The sequence below is a fragment of the Coffea eugenioides genome, chromosome 11 (assembly GCF_003713205.1).
Source record: "Coffea eugenioides isolate CCC68of chromosome 11, Ceug_1.0, whole genome shotgun sequence".
NCBI lineage: Eukaryota > Viridiplantae > Streptophyta > Magnoliopsida > Gentianales > Rubiaceae > Coffea > Coffea eugenioides.
Window position 1 is genome coordinate 35,463,667 of NC_040045.1, and position 13,244 is coordinate 35,476,910.

Sequence of the window (13,244 nt, forward strand, 5' to 3'; positions counted from 1 at the left end):
TTCGGTGAAATCGGAATTTACCGAATTCCAAATTGAATTCGGTACGAATTCGAATTCGGAATTGGTGAATTCGAAATCGAATTCGGTCGAATTATCAGATACCAAAATTTCGAAAAATTCCGAATTCAAACTTCTGAATTACCGATTTCGAATTCGATGCACACCCCTAATTCAAACACATGCCTGTAAAATTTTTAATACACTTCAGCCCCCCCAAAAATAAATTTCTGGCTCCGTCCCTGGGCACGTCGTTCACTTTCAATACAGGTGACATTTGAATGATCGGAAGCTTGCTTGCTGCTACTAAATGGGAACTGGCTAGTGATAGGAATAGAACTGAATAAGAAGAGTAGTAGGAAAGATGAAGAAGTACAAAAAAGATGGTGCTCCATTGGATTTCTTTGGTATTATTGGTTTGTTTGATATGGGAAGCTCAGATGGCCGGGTGGCCTTATTTATACACTTACAAAAACCAGCGCTTCAATGTTCTGTGTTTGTAGGAAGTAGGATGGAACTATACAAAGGTGATAAAATGACAACGACTTCAAGTCTTCGTGGGAAAAGAAAAAATTTGCGGACGCGGGTGAGGGGAAAGACAGCGTTGAAAATCTTGCGTGATTGTGGGAAAAATCATTGGTGACATACAAATGGAAATATTGATTGACTTTTATTTGGATTGTAATTTGATTTGGATACATACGTTACCATAATATCATCTAATAAACAAAAAACATTTAGTGTTCGACTTTCTTCTTCTTTTTTTTTTTTTTTTTTGGGCAAGCAATATCCAAATCTATAAGACAAGGAACTGAACCATTTTCTTTTATGACAATTACAACCATCCAGACATGACGGACAGAATTAGTCTTTTGGGAATTAGTCACAGCTGTATGGATGACCGAATGACAATTATCCCTTAATAAATAAAGTCAATAATTTCGCTTATATGGTTTAGTTTCTAAATTATTTTCACACCTCCCTGAGTTTGTGTCCATTTGAATTAGATGATTGGGGAATATATACCAATGGAGAAAGAGAAAATACAGCATTTGGTAATATCTGAATTCCGAAGTCTACAACAACATGTATGGGAGTTGCCCCATTTATTCCGTTTTAATAATGTAATATTAGTGGAGTAAAAAACTAAAGAAATGTAATTAGCTAGAAACATTAGTGGAGTAATACTAAAAAATATCCCATTGGTAGCCTGTCACCTGTCTCAAAAATATTGGATGGGTGAAACCAACTCCTTTAAGGAGATAATATTAAATATTACTGGAATTGTTTATACCTTACTGTAAGTGATATAAGATGCAGTAACTATTGGAGAAGGATTGGATTGGATAGTAAACTCAAAAAGATTGTAAATAGGTTTTGGATTTAAAATTTTTTATTTATAAAAAAATTTTAAAAAGCAATATATATATATATATATATATTAATCTTTTTATACTAACAGTATATAAATTATTAGTTTTGAATAATTGATAATTATATAAATTTAAAATTTAAAATTTAATTTATATATATATTATAAATTTAACGATAATAATATATACACTATCAATGTATATAAAATTTATCATCCATATACATATATGTATACATGAGCGGTCCTGATAAGGCGGTTGACATTTTGGGAGGAAGTCTGTGTGGAGCACGATGGCTTCAGTGACCCTAAATGATACATCCATCACCATCTAAACTGGTATTGGTAGTTGAAGCACCGAACGATGTAAAATCATATATGATAGATATAAATATTAAAACAGAAAATGTAGATAGTACGATAATAACATGAGAAAACATAATAAATTTTATCACCCAATTAAAATATATCACCCACCATATATTCGCTGTAATATGCGATCACTATTACGTATGATTACATAGAATCTAAATCCTTTAAGCGGTAGTATAGATTAGTTGGTTGTTTAGTATTATATGATACCGTTATTCAACAAGAAATAATTGCAAGTTTAGTTGGAATAAGCAATCCGAGAATCAGTCAAGAAAAATAGATTCAATTGCTATTCTTGTGGCGTGCTAACAAAAGGTATTTAGTTTATTTTTCTAAGGAATATATAAGGTAATTTTTCTAATTTGTTTTATAGCAAGGCTAGAATTTTTGTGACAGCCAACTCATTTCATGTATCACGAGCAACAATCCACCATGATTGGTGATTTGATTTATTTATCAAACTTTCTCTCAATTGAAAAAGAGCTTATCATTCACTTTCAGTACAAATAACACTTCAATATATAATACTACTTTTTCAGTAAATTCAATGGAATTTCCAACAACTATGGTTATAAATGTTGGTTAAAAATTGCTGATAAGACGATAACACGTGACTTAAAGTCCTCATGGAATCTATAGTTCTTTCATTGGTGAAAACCTCGTTTAATACATTAAACGAGACTTGATAAACTCTTTTTTCACTTGCCTTTTTTATAAGCAAAACATTTTGGTGCTTTTGAATCTGTAAAAAGCTTGAAGCTAAAAGAAGAAAAATGATGCATCAAGAATTTCAAATTTAGGAGAAGCAAAAAATTCCTAAATAAATTGCTTTCATGATCTTGACGTGCAGCATTCCAATTTGGGTAGAAATCTCGCCGACGTGCTGAGTCTGGCAACAAGAAGTCCACCCGTCAATTAAGGTCACGGCCCACCACAGAAATCCTTATTTTCTTGTGGACAAAGTCGCTGGGGACATAAACATCAATGTCCTTAAGTTGTGGTGTTAAAGTAAAGACCAAAACATCAATGTCCTAAAGTCACTTTTTATAGATATAAACTCTACTAAAATTACCTTTTACCACCCAATTGAACATGGACCCCAAAATACAAAAAAAAAAAAAAAATCCGTCAATTCGGTTTGAAGTCACTGCTCATTAGGGAATGGCAGCAACAGACTTTAGATGATTTGCAGATAAACCACCAACAAGTGATTTAGAATATTTCCTGGACTTCTCGGCCCAAAAATTTCTGCTCCATTTCACCAGAATCTGTTGTTTGGCCCAACCTGAACAAGGCTCCCCACAATGCTACTCTACATTCAAGTTCATGGGCCCTAAGCTCTGCGTCAATACTGCTCAGGTAATCATTTTGTCCGTTTCTTTTGGTAGTTTCTGTAGGTAAGATAGATAAAATGGAAACCATGTAAATGTTTGATAACAGGCCTCACAAATAGAAAATTTGTCTAGTTCATACTAGTTTCTGTAATTATTAGGATCATTGGGTGAGACACACTTTATGTGCATGTATATTTTAGGAAAAAGTAAATAATGAAAAAGATATAAAATAAGAAACTAGTTAGAGCAAAAGAATTAATAATACAGTTTTGGGATTTTTTAAATTGAAGTTAGCGGGAAGATTTGGATATATATATATACCGTAGTAGTGGATAAGTTTCGACAAGTACGGAACTCAGAAGTAGCAGTTATGTCAACATGGACCGTATGGAGTATGAGATGACAATATAATACTTCATCATGCAAGGAGACAATTGGAATAACAAAAAAAATGACAATTTTTTAAACACAAATTATAACTATTTGGCAAAAAACTCTTGAAAATACTTGCAAAACCTCTGATATTAAATTGCACGTAATTCGCAACATAATTTTAGAGTAGTTACAATTGATCAAAAGTGATACAATCTCTCGTTACTAGAAGGGGGGAGATATGGGTAAGGGAGAAGGGAATGTAAATAAGAAATCTTGGATTCAAAATCTCCTATTTATACTAAAAAAACACTAAAAATAAAACAAAATAAGAAAATCTCTCGTTACTATGTTTGCTCAAACAACGTTACAATGGCACAATAGCGTAATATGTTTAGGATGGAAAGTTTTGAAGAAGTTGATGGTAGATTTTCTCCCTTCTCTACTTTTGTAGATAGAAAAGCGTATTTTAGGAAAATCGAAGAAATATTTTGCTAAGTTCATTTGGGTTTTGTTTATGTAAGCACTAAAATATGAGAGAAACCCATATGGACTATCCACATACCCTGTAAAACCAGTCCAACCCCGCGTCCCAATCTTGCATAATTCGATTTAGGACTTTTCAGTTCTAGAATAGTACAAAACAGACAAATGCCTATTGGCACGAGGAAGAGATCGTAGTATTGGTTTTCTACCGCACTGGGGTCCTTTCTTCTAATGTAAAAGAACAAAAACTCTTCGCCCAAAGCGAAAAGAAGCAGCATATTGAGGATCGCTGAAGGAAATTGAAACGATATCTTGACATGCGCGAAGAGACCCAGAGTTGAGTAGAGGACAAAAAGGAAAGCAATTGCGATTACCTCTAACTGGAAGGCAAAACCGACAGAGTCTTTGGAGTTGAGGGCGTAGGAGATGGAGATGAGATTTTAGAATGAAGAAGAAAGACAGGACGGAGATTGATAAGCATGTTACCGATGATGAAGAAAGAGGGGCCTTTTTCGTTTGAGTGCTGCTGTTGTTAATAGCTGAAATGGCGCGAGGGCTGGTAAGGGGCGGAGATAGTGGCGTATTTTGGATACATTAAAAGGAAGATACGAACGATTCCCAAGCACCGATCAAGATGAAACCGCCACAGGCTATGGTGTGGCTCTTGATTTCTGTTTTCTGGTTTACTTTTCTTCTCTTTCTCCTCAGGTGAGTAGTCTTCAATGCAATCATTACCCAGATTTTCTCATAGCCACTTTCTATAAACTTGAAGTATCCATAGCACCATAATTTCTTGAAGAGAAGGATTCCCAAAACTCCCAAGCGCCCGACAGCAAAACCCGGTCCTACACCAGCATAAAACCAAGACCAATCAGACTTGCTGTGGCCTTTATGATCATGACTAGGCCCATTTTTTGTAGACAATTTGTGTTCCAAGCAGTTGTTTTGGAGCGGTTTGCCAAAAAGTCCACTATTTCCTTCATAGATAGATGGTTCGGTCAAGGTCTGAAGTTGATTTCCTGAAGGTATTGGCCCTGAAAGTTTATTGTGTGACAAATTCAGGGAGTTCAATGAGTACAAATCAGATAAGCTTTCGGGGATTGCACCGAAGAGTACATTCATTGATAGATCAAGCGCTTCAAGTTGCCGATCTTCTAGGTGATCCTTCCAGTGAAATGATTCTGTGAAAGATTCAAAAATTTCAATTGAGCGAGTTCCATTATCTCATCAGGGATCTCGCCAACGCTATAATCTCCTCCTCGGCCTGATACCATGGTACTGATGTTATTAAAGCAGTGAGGAATAAATCTACTCGAGTTATTATGTGCTAAGTTCAGCACTCGAAGATGGGAGAGTTGGTAGAGCGTATCAGAAATAGCTCCATGCAAGTTATTTGACTGAAATCTTAGACACATTAAACTTGATAACCTTTCCCCAATCCAAGCTGGTATAATATCCTTTAGTCCATTGCCACCGAGATCAAGAATTTGCAAATTTCATGGGAATAAAAACATATGTGCATAATATACATACATATTAGTACCGTGTGTGTGATGCATGTGAATAAAAACATATTTTATAATATTTGTATAATGCCTTCCCATGAAAAACGGTTTTCTCCAATCCAAAATAATAAACGATTTGATTCATCTGTCAATTCATGCTTGAATTGAAGAAGAGCTTATCCTTCATTCTCAATACAGCGGCCATTTGAATAATTATAAGCTTGTTTGCTACTGCTAAATGGGAATTGGATCATGGCAGGAATAGAATTGAATAAGAAGAGTAGTAGTAAAAATGAAAAAGTATAAAGAAGATGATGCTCCATTGGATTTCTTTGGTGTTATTGGTTTATTTGATATAGTAAGCTCAGATGAGTGGCCTCATTTATACACTTACAAAAAGCATCACTTCACCATTTTGTGTTTGTGGGAAGTAGGATGGAACCATACAAAGATGATAATGGACGACGACTTCAAGTGCTCATGGAAAAAAATTTGTTAATGTGGTGGAGGGGAAAGACAGCGTGGAAAATCCTTGCGTGCTTATGGGGAAAATCCTTGGTGACATACAAATGGAAATATTAATTCATTTTATATTTGGATTTTAATTTGATTGGGATACCTGCATTACCATAAAAAATCAATCCTATGTGGCCTTGTTTGGAACCCAAGTTTTTTGTCAAGTTTGTCTGCTACAAATTTTTTAAAAACTTTAGCTACAGTAATCTCAAAATTTTTTTTAAAGTTTTTAAACTATACACTTCAAAATATTCAAAAATCTATACATTTCAAAAATTTTTTAAAAAATTTCTATAGTAAGCTACACTATATGTATACATAAATAATTCAAGTTATATTTAATTGTAAAAATTAGTTTTCTGGAAATTAGTTTTATATTTTGAAAATTCATGTTTTATGAACTTTTGTGTGAAAAACAATATACATGAGCAGTTATTTTTGTTAGTTATCATTAATTGTAAGCATTAGCAATACAACTAAAAATTCCACATAAAACGAGAAAAAGTAGTTTTTGAGAATTTCAAATGCATATTTAAAATTACAAGAAGCACAGAAAACCTTAAAAAAAACAACGTTCAAGATCTTGATGGGCAACATATAACGCTCCAAGTTGGGTACAAAATTGGCGGATGTGCTGGGTATAAGTCCACTCGTCAATGGAAGTCGTGACGCACCGTCGAAATTTTTTTTTCTTGTGGACAAAATCCTTAGAGAATATTTTTGTACCGACTTAATGGAAATTTTGATTCTCTATCAGTTGTTTGCAATCTAAATTAATTTTAAAATGTTTGACTTAAAATCTCCAAACCTATTGAAAATTTGTCACAAATCCTCAATTTAATAGGTCTATGTTAAAGAAGCATGAAGGACGGTAGTCTGCATTGCATGTTGGATAGTTACAAAAAAAAAAAAAAAAAGGTGCACATTTATAAAAAAAGTTTTGTTTATATTTATGTACTTGTTCGTTATCAAAATTTGATCCTTGAGAAGTTTATGTACTTGAATAAGAGGTTTGAGCATTCAAAAAAGCATTTATATGTAAAGTGAATTATATCTAGTGCGACAAACAGCTTAATTGGATGACTTCTATTAATTTCTCCTGAAGGACATGCAAGTTTGGAACTCCTTTTTTAGTTTTTTTTTTGAGCTAATCTCTATTTCTTTCTCCAAGGAAGACATTCTTTGATATTAATGTGGCATCATAAACTTTTTCATAAGTAAAACATTTTAGTGGCTTTTAAATTATAAAGAAGATGAAGCACACAAAAAGAAAATGAATAGACCAACAACCTAAAATGCAAATATCAAACCAAGAAAAAAACAGACAAAAATTCCTAAATGCATAGCATTCAAGATCAAGACGTCCACATATAAGGGGTTAGAATAGTAGGTTTGGTGGTCCAATACTTTCACTTATTGTAAGGGCCTCAACCAAATTATATGATCTGTTCATGTCTCCAATCATATGGGAAGAGTCTCCAATTGGGTAAAGATTCTCTGCAATTCATCTAATTCATGGAAGCTAAATGGACACATGTTGTTTTGATGGATACATAATTATAAATGAGTGAAGTCATCCTAATAATAAACGAGTGGCCAATATGATGCGACATATAGGTTTCAATAGGGACAAATTTGTGATAGTAAATTTGGCATAACTAATAGTAAGTTTTTGCACAAAACAAATAACTTTTATTAGTTATTGTAACTTGCTATTTAAATATTAAATCTTACTAGATTTTTTAGGAAAAAATTACCATTTTTTCCCAAAACTTAGCATTTTTTATATATAAAACATATGATTTCTCAAGAAAAACTTATGAGTTCATTAACAAATCTTACCACTCTTTTAGTAAAATTTCCTAAATCATTAACAAAAACCTTTCTATTTTTCGAACAAAACTTCCCTTTTTTTTCACAAAACTTGCTACTTTTTCAAACAAAATTTATGACTTTGCTAATAAATTTTAACATTTTTTCATGTACAATATACCAGGAAAGATCTAAATAATTATAAGATTGATTACTACTGCCAAATGGGAATTGGCAGGAGACTTGAATAGAACTGAATAAGGACAGCAGTAGTAAAGATGAATTGGATGTTTTTTGGCACCGGATATTTGATAAGGCTAGCTCAGACAAGTGGCTCATTTAAGTGCTAGTACAAATTGCTGATAAAGACGACTACCTAAAAGTCTTCATGGAAAATTGTCCGCTTGCTCTCGAGCAATGTATATATTTTGTTTTTCATTAGAATTATCAGCATGAACCGGTCCATTGACTACTTGGGATAGGGATAGTTGGTAAGTTAACCGTCTTGAACGATTTTTGTTAACATATTGAATAATAAATTAGGTCGTCAATGAAAGTCCCGATACGCCGTGGAAAATCTGTATGTTATGAGGACAAAAAATCCTTCGAGACATATTCTAGATTCAATTAATGGAAATGTTCACTCCCTATCAGTTGGTTGATTAGCTGATTTACGCTACCATAGAACTTCCACCCTCTTTTTTTCAATTTAAATTAATATAAAATGTTTGATAGAAAATCACCAAACCAATTGAAAATTTGTCAAGTGGGAATAGCAAATGTTTTGGGGTTTGGACAATTTTCGTCTTTAAAGTTTCCCTGAAGGCATATTTAGTCCTAGCAATTTCCAAATTTTCACCAGTTCTGTATATTGATGACAAATCAAATAATTTAGCTCGGCCGGTATTGATAAGTCTGTCTTTACGGTAAGATCCCGTGTTCGACCCCCGCTGTGGTAAAATTACTGGCATTCTTGGGTAGGGCTCTACTGGCCTTAGGGGGATTAGTCTAGCCAAAAAAAGGTTGGGACACTCCCTAAGTGGAAAATAAAAATAATTTAGCACCAAAAAAAAGTTTGTCGAATAATGAATTAAGTTTTGTATACTGTCAGTGTAAATATTTTTTGCACTAGCAGTTGTAGATGTATACTACCTTTGAAAAAACTGAATTTCAAATTTAAAATTAAATTATGTGGCAAATATCCAATGCAACTGATGTATATATTGACAGTACATTAAAAATTACACCTTATCTAAAGTATCTTTAATCGCCCATCTCACATTTTTTTCTCATTTAGTCCTTTTCCTTTTTCTGGAACACAAAGTAGTCTTTATTAATAATTTTAGCTTCTTCCACCATCAAATCCAGCGGTGCTAAAGGGCGTGACCAAAATTTCAACTGGTCTCTTGGAAAAAAAAAAAAGCAATCTTTACTTTCTTCCCATTTGTTTTCATTTTTAAATATGTCTCTCCTTCTTTTTCTTTTTCTTTTTTTTTCTTTTTCTTTTCACATTCATCAACAATTCCTTCCACTACGGATTGGATTACCAAATTAAATATCATCAAAAAGGTTTCGTTACCTCTAGCCTTATACTCTGAAGGAAATTAAATCAAACTATTTTAGTATTTAGTTTCCTAATCCTATTTGGTATCTTATTTGTTTAGTTTCCATATAAGATTAGGAATTCTCAAGTCAGTTTCCAAATAAGTTTTGGTTTACAATTATAATTGTTTTAGGAAGTTTTAGAGTCTATAAATACTGCTAGTCTAATAAGTTAGTAGGTGAAGAGAAGTGAAGTGGAGAGTTGAGTTGAGTCTAAAGATTAGACTTGAGAAAAATCTTATAGTTGAGATTTGTGAGTTCTACTACTTAATATTTGTTTTGAGTTAAATAAATTATTGATTGTTTGTTCTCCTCCTCTTCCCACATATTTTTTTATATGTATTAGAATTGCTTCCACTGTGTGCACGAGGATTCTTCGTGCCAACATACCCTCCTTCTCCTTATTCATATTAATTCTTGAGCTTAGATAATTGAAGAATTACAGCGAATAGTATGCACCAATAAATTTATTTATTTATATAAATGCAAGATTTTTGTTTAGTGGATTATAATTTATAGCTTTTTTGTTTCCCTGGTCAGTCATGCAAATAAACGTTTTTTTTTGGGTGCACGTAAACGATTAAGTATTTACCTAATGACAACATAGTAAAAGCAATCTACTTGAGATGCAAAAGAACAGGGGTAAATTATGATTAAACAACCTCAAGGGGCTAATTCCTAATATAATATAATTGCCTATCCTTTGTGTTCTTCACGTGCTTGGAGGGTCTGGTCGTGAGTCATGACTCAGCATCGGAAATTATTTTTATTAAACAATTTTGGTTTTAAGGAAAAAGATTCCCACTTGGCGCTTTTCTGAATATTGTGGTTTAATCCCCACATGGTTTTAAAATTGATTTGCTGATTTATGTTTGCTAGATAAACAAATTTTGATCCTCTCTTTTGCAGTTAAATTAACATGGGAGTTTCCTACAAGAAATCAGCAAATCAATTGAATATTTTTCAAATATTTTAAGCTTTTGATTTCCTTATAAAATTACAAGTAACCCGCAATGGTGGGAGTAAAATAAATGATTTCAATTCAACAATGTAACAAAAATTACATTATTAATAAATACTAATAAAGTTTCTAAATGCAGCTAATGCTCCTATAGCTGTTTTTCTTAACGATCACTCAAAGTTTTACTAGAGATAAGGGAATCCTTCGAATCTTTAGTGAATATTCTGGTGTTTGAATTCTTCAAAACTCCATATGGCACCCACAGTGGTGGTTCCTTAAGGTTTAATCATTGTGCATTTCTAAGGTAGCTGTTCAAAGCATAGTTTATAAAATACGGGACAAATATAATATGAGATATTATAAATGCACATATTATGAAAAATTTTTGTCAAAAATACAATTAAAAGTTTGGCACAAAAATATGAAAATGGAATCTATGAAAATGTTGATTAAAGTATAAAAGTGACAGAAATGATCATCCGTAATGGAACCTATGAAAATGTTGAAATTACCCTTGTTTATAAACTCAAATGGATGAAGTGACCAAAATATATAAACATGATATGCATAATACTCTAATCCTGTATGATTTTATATTTTACCATAAACCCTCTTATGGTTTAATGTTTTACCATGTAACTCCCTTATGATTTTCACTATATATATACATAATCCTCCTGTGACTAATAAATAATTTTCGAATTTATATAGGGATATTTTTGATATTTTAATTAACTCCATTATGGATTGCAAATTTCATCACTTTGACACTTTAATCCAAACGATGAGGAAGTTTTGTATAGATTTCGAAATCATAGGAGGTTATGTACAAAAACACTAAATCATAGGGGATAAAGTGTAATTTGCCCTATAATTTGTGAAATATAATATGTCAAAATTTAATTACGTGTTTTATACAATTAATTGAATAGTATGAGTATATTTTAAAATATTTTTGAAGTGTACAAAATATGAAAGTTTTTGAATTATACATATGAATGTCTATTATATGGGGTGTAATATGAGTATTTACTAACTATTCTTAAAAGAGGGAAAGAAAAGAAAAAAATTAGAAAAACTTATTGGAAAAATTTCCTTGATATCTCAAAACAATTGCCAAAATAGAAAAACATGTTTTAATATTTGATTTGGATATGAATTTTATCGAAGGTAATTAATATAGAAGTGCATGTTTGGGCTGATAGCGTACAGGTTTTTGATTCCCGGAGCATCTCTTTATGTTTTTTGTGCCTTTGTATTATGATGATAGTAATAATACGGATGGAATTGTTCGCGATGGCCCCAGTGGTAGAAAGAAAAAGAGTAATAGAGAGTTTTCTATTACTTTTATTTTCCCTCTGGGCTCTGGGTGTTGCCCTGTGACAGTGGTAATAGAGGCAACCTTGGTGGTGGTTGTGGAGGTAGAAAAATGGTAGTGTTCGTGAATTTTGGTGGCAGAGAGAATAATATATGACAACTCTTTTTTTGTTAAAAAAGAATGGTAATTTAAAATTTTTATGTGAAATGTGTATCTTTTCAAAGATTTTGTTACCAAAACCATAAATACAAGAGTGGTCCGCGTAATTGTTGAAATCTTAGAAGAGGTTTCAAAAAATTTTCCCTTTTTTATTCACTTTATCCTTGTGATATTGTTTTAATATTTCCCCTCGAACTTCTCATTTTTCCAACAGTCTCCCTCTGCTTTAATTATGTTGTTTGTATTTGTCCTCATAACTGGAAATTCAGTGCAAAAGGTGACAATTGAAAGGCAAAATCAACATTCTAGAGTAGAAATCTGGCATTATATATATGTTAGCCTATTTGAAAAGCTGAGAGGCCAACATTGCAGTTTCCCTGAGGAACTTGTAAGCTAGTAACAAATAGAAATCAATGTCCTTAAGTTGTGCTGTTAAAAGTAAAGACCAAAACAAATTGTTTTCTTAAACTTTAATATGGATAATAATTTTGCAGTGAACAACAATTGTATGATACTTTGACTAGTACTCATCGCCAATGGATTCTAACAGTTGCACCAATGCCAGATGCAATCCTCTTCAATCTCATCCCTCTGCCTCTCTTCTCAATGGTGTACCTAGCAAGGGCTTCTTGTCACATGCGATCAATCTCTATCTTACTATAAGCTAATTTACTACATATATATATATATATATATATATGTGTGTGTGTGCGCGCGCGTGTATGTCTCTTTTAAGTTAGTTTATTTTATTTCTATAAAAAATTTTGAATCAATAATGTACAAATTTTGTGGCAATTTTGAGGAAATGGAGAATGAGTATTTAATGTGAGAGAATAATTAAGTTCACGATATGTGTTGCATAAAATAAAAAAAAAAGGTCAGGTTGTGTTCCAAATTAAAGAACTGCATAATGTTGACATACGACTTAAACAACAAAAATAAATTAATGAATAGCCCATCTCCTTAATTTTACAAATTCTCACATTTGTGTCTATCACTTAGAAATGTTGTGATTTAAACCCGCTTTTTATATGTGGACTCTATTAAAATTACCTTTTACCTCCCAATTGAACATGGATCGAAAAAAAAATCCTCAATTGGGTTGGAAGTCATTGCTCATTAGAGAATGGCAGCAATGGACTTACATGATTTGCAGATAAACCACCAACAAATGATGGGGAAAATATTCTGGACTCCCAGGCCTATTATTTTGGCTCCATTTCACCGAAATCTGTCACTTGGCCCAACCTGAGCAAGGCTCTACATAATCCTACTCTACTAAACTCAACTTCACGGGCCCTAAGCTCCGTGTCGAATACTACTCAAGCAATCATTTTGTCCTTCTTTTTTACTAATTAGTGTAGATAAATAGATAAAATGTTAACGCATGTTGGATAACGGGCCTCACAAGTAGAAAATTCGTCTAGTTCATACTAGT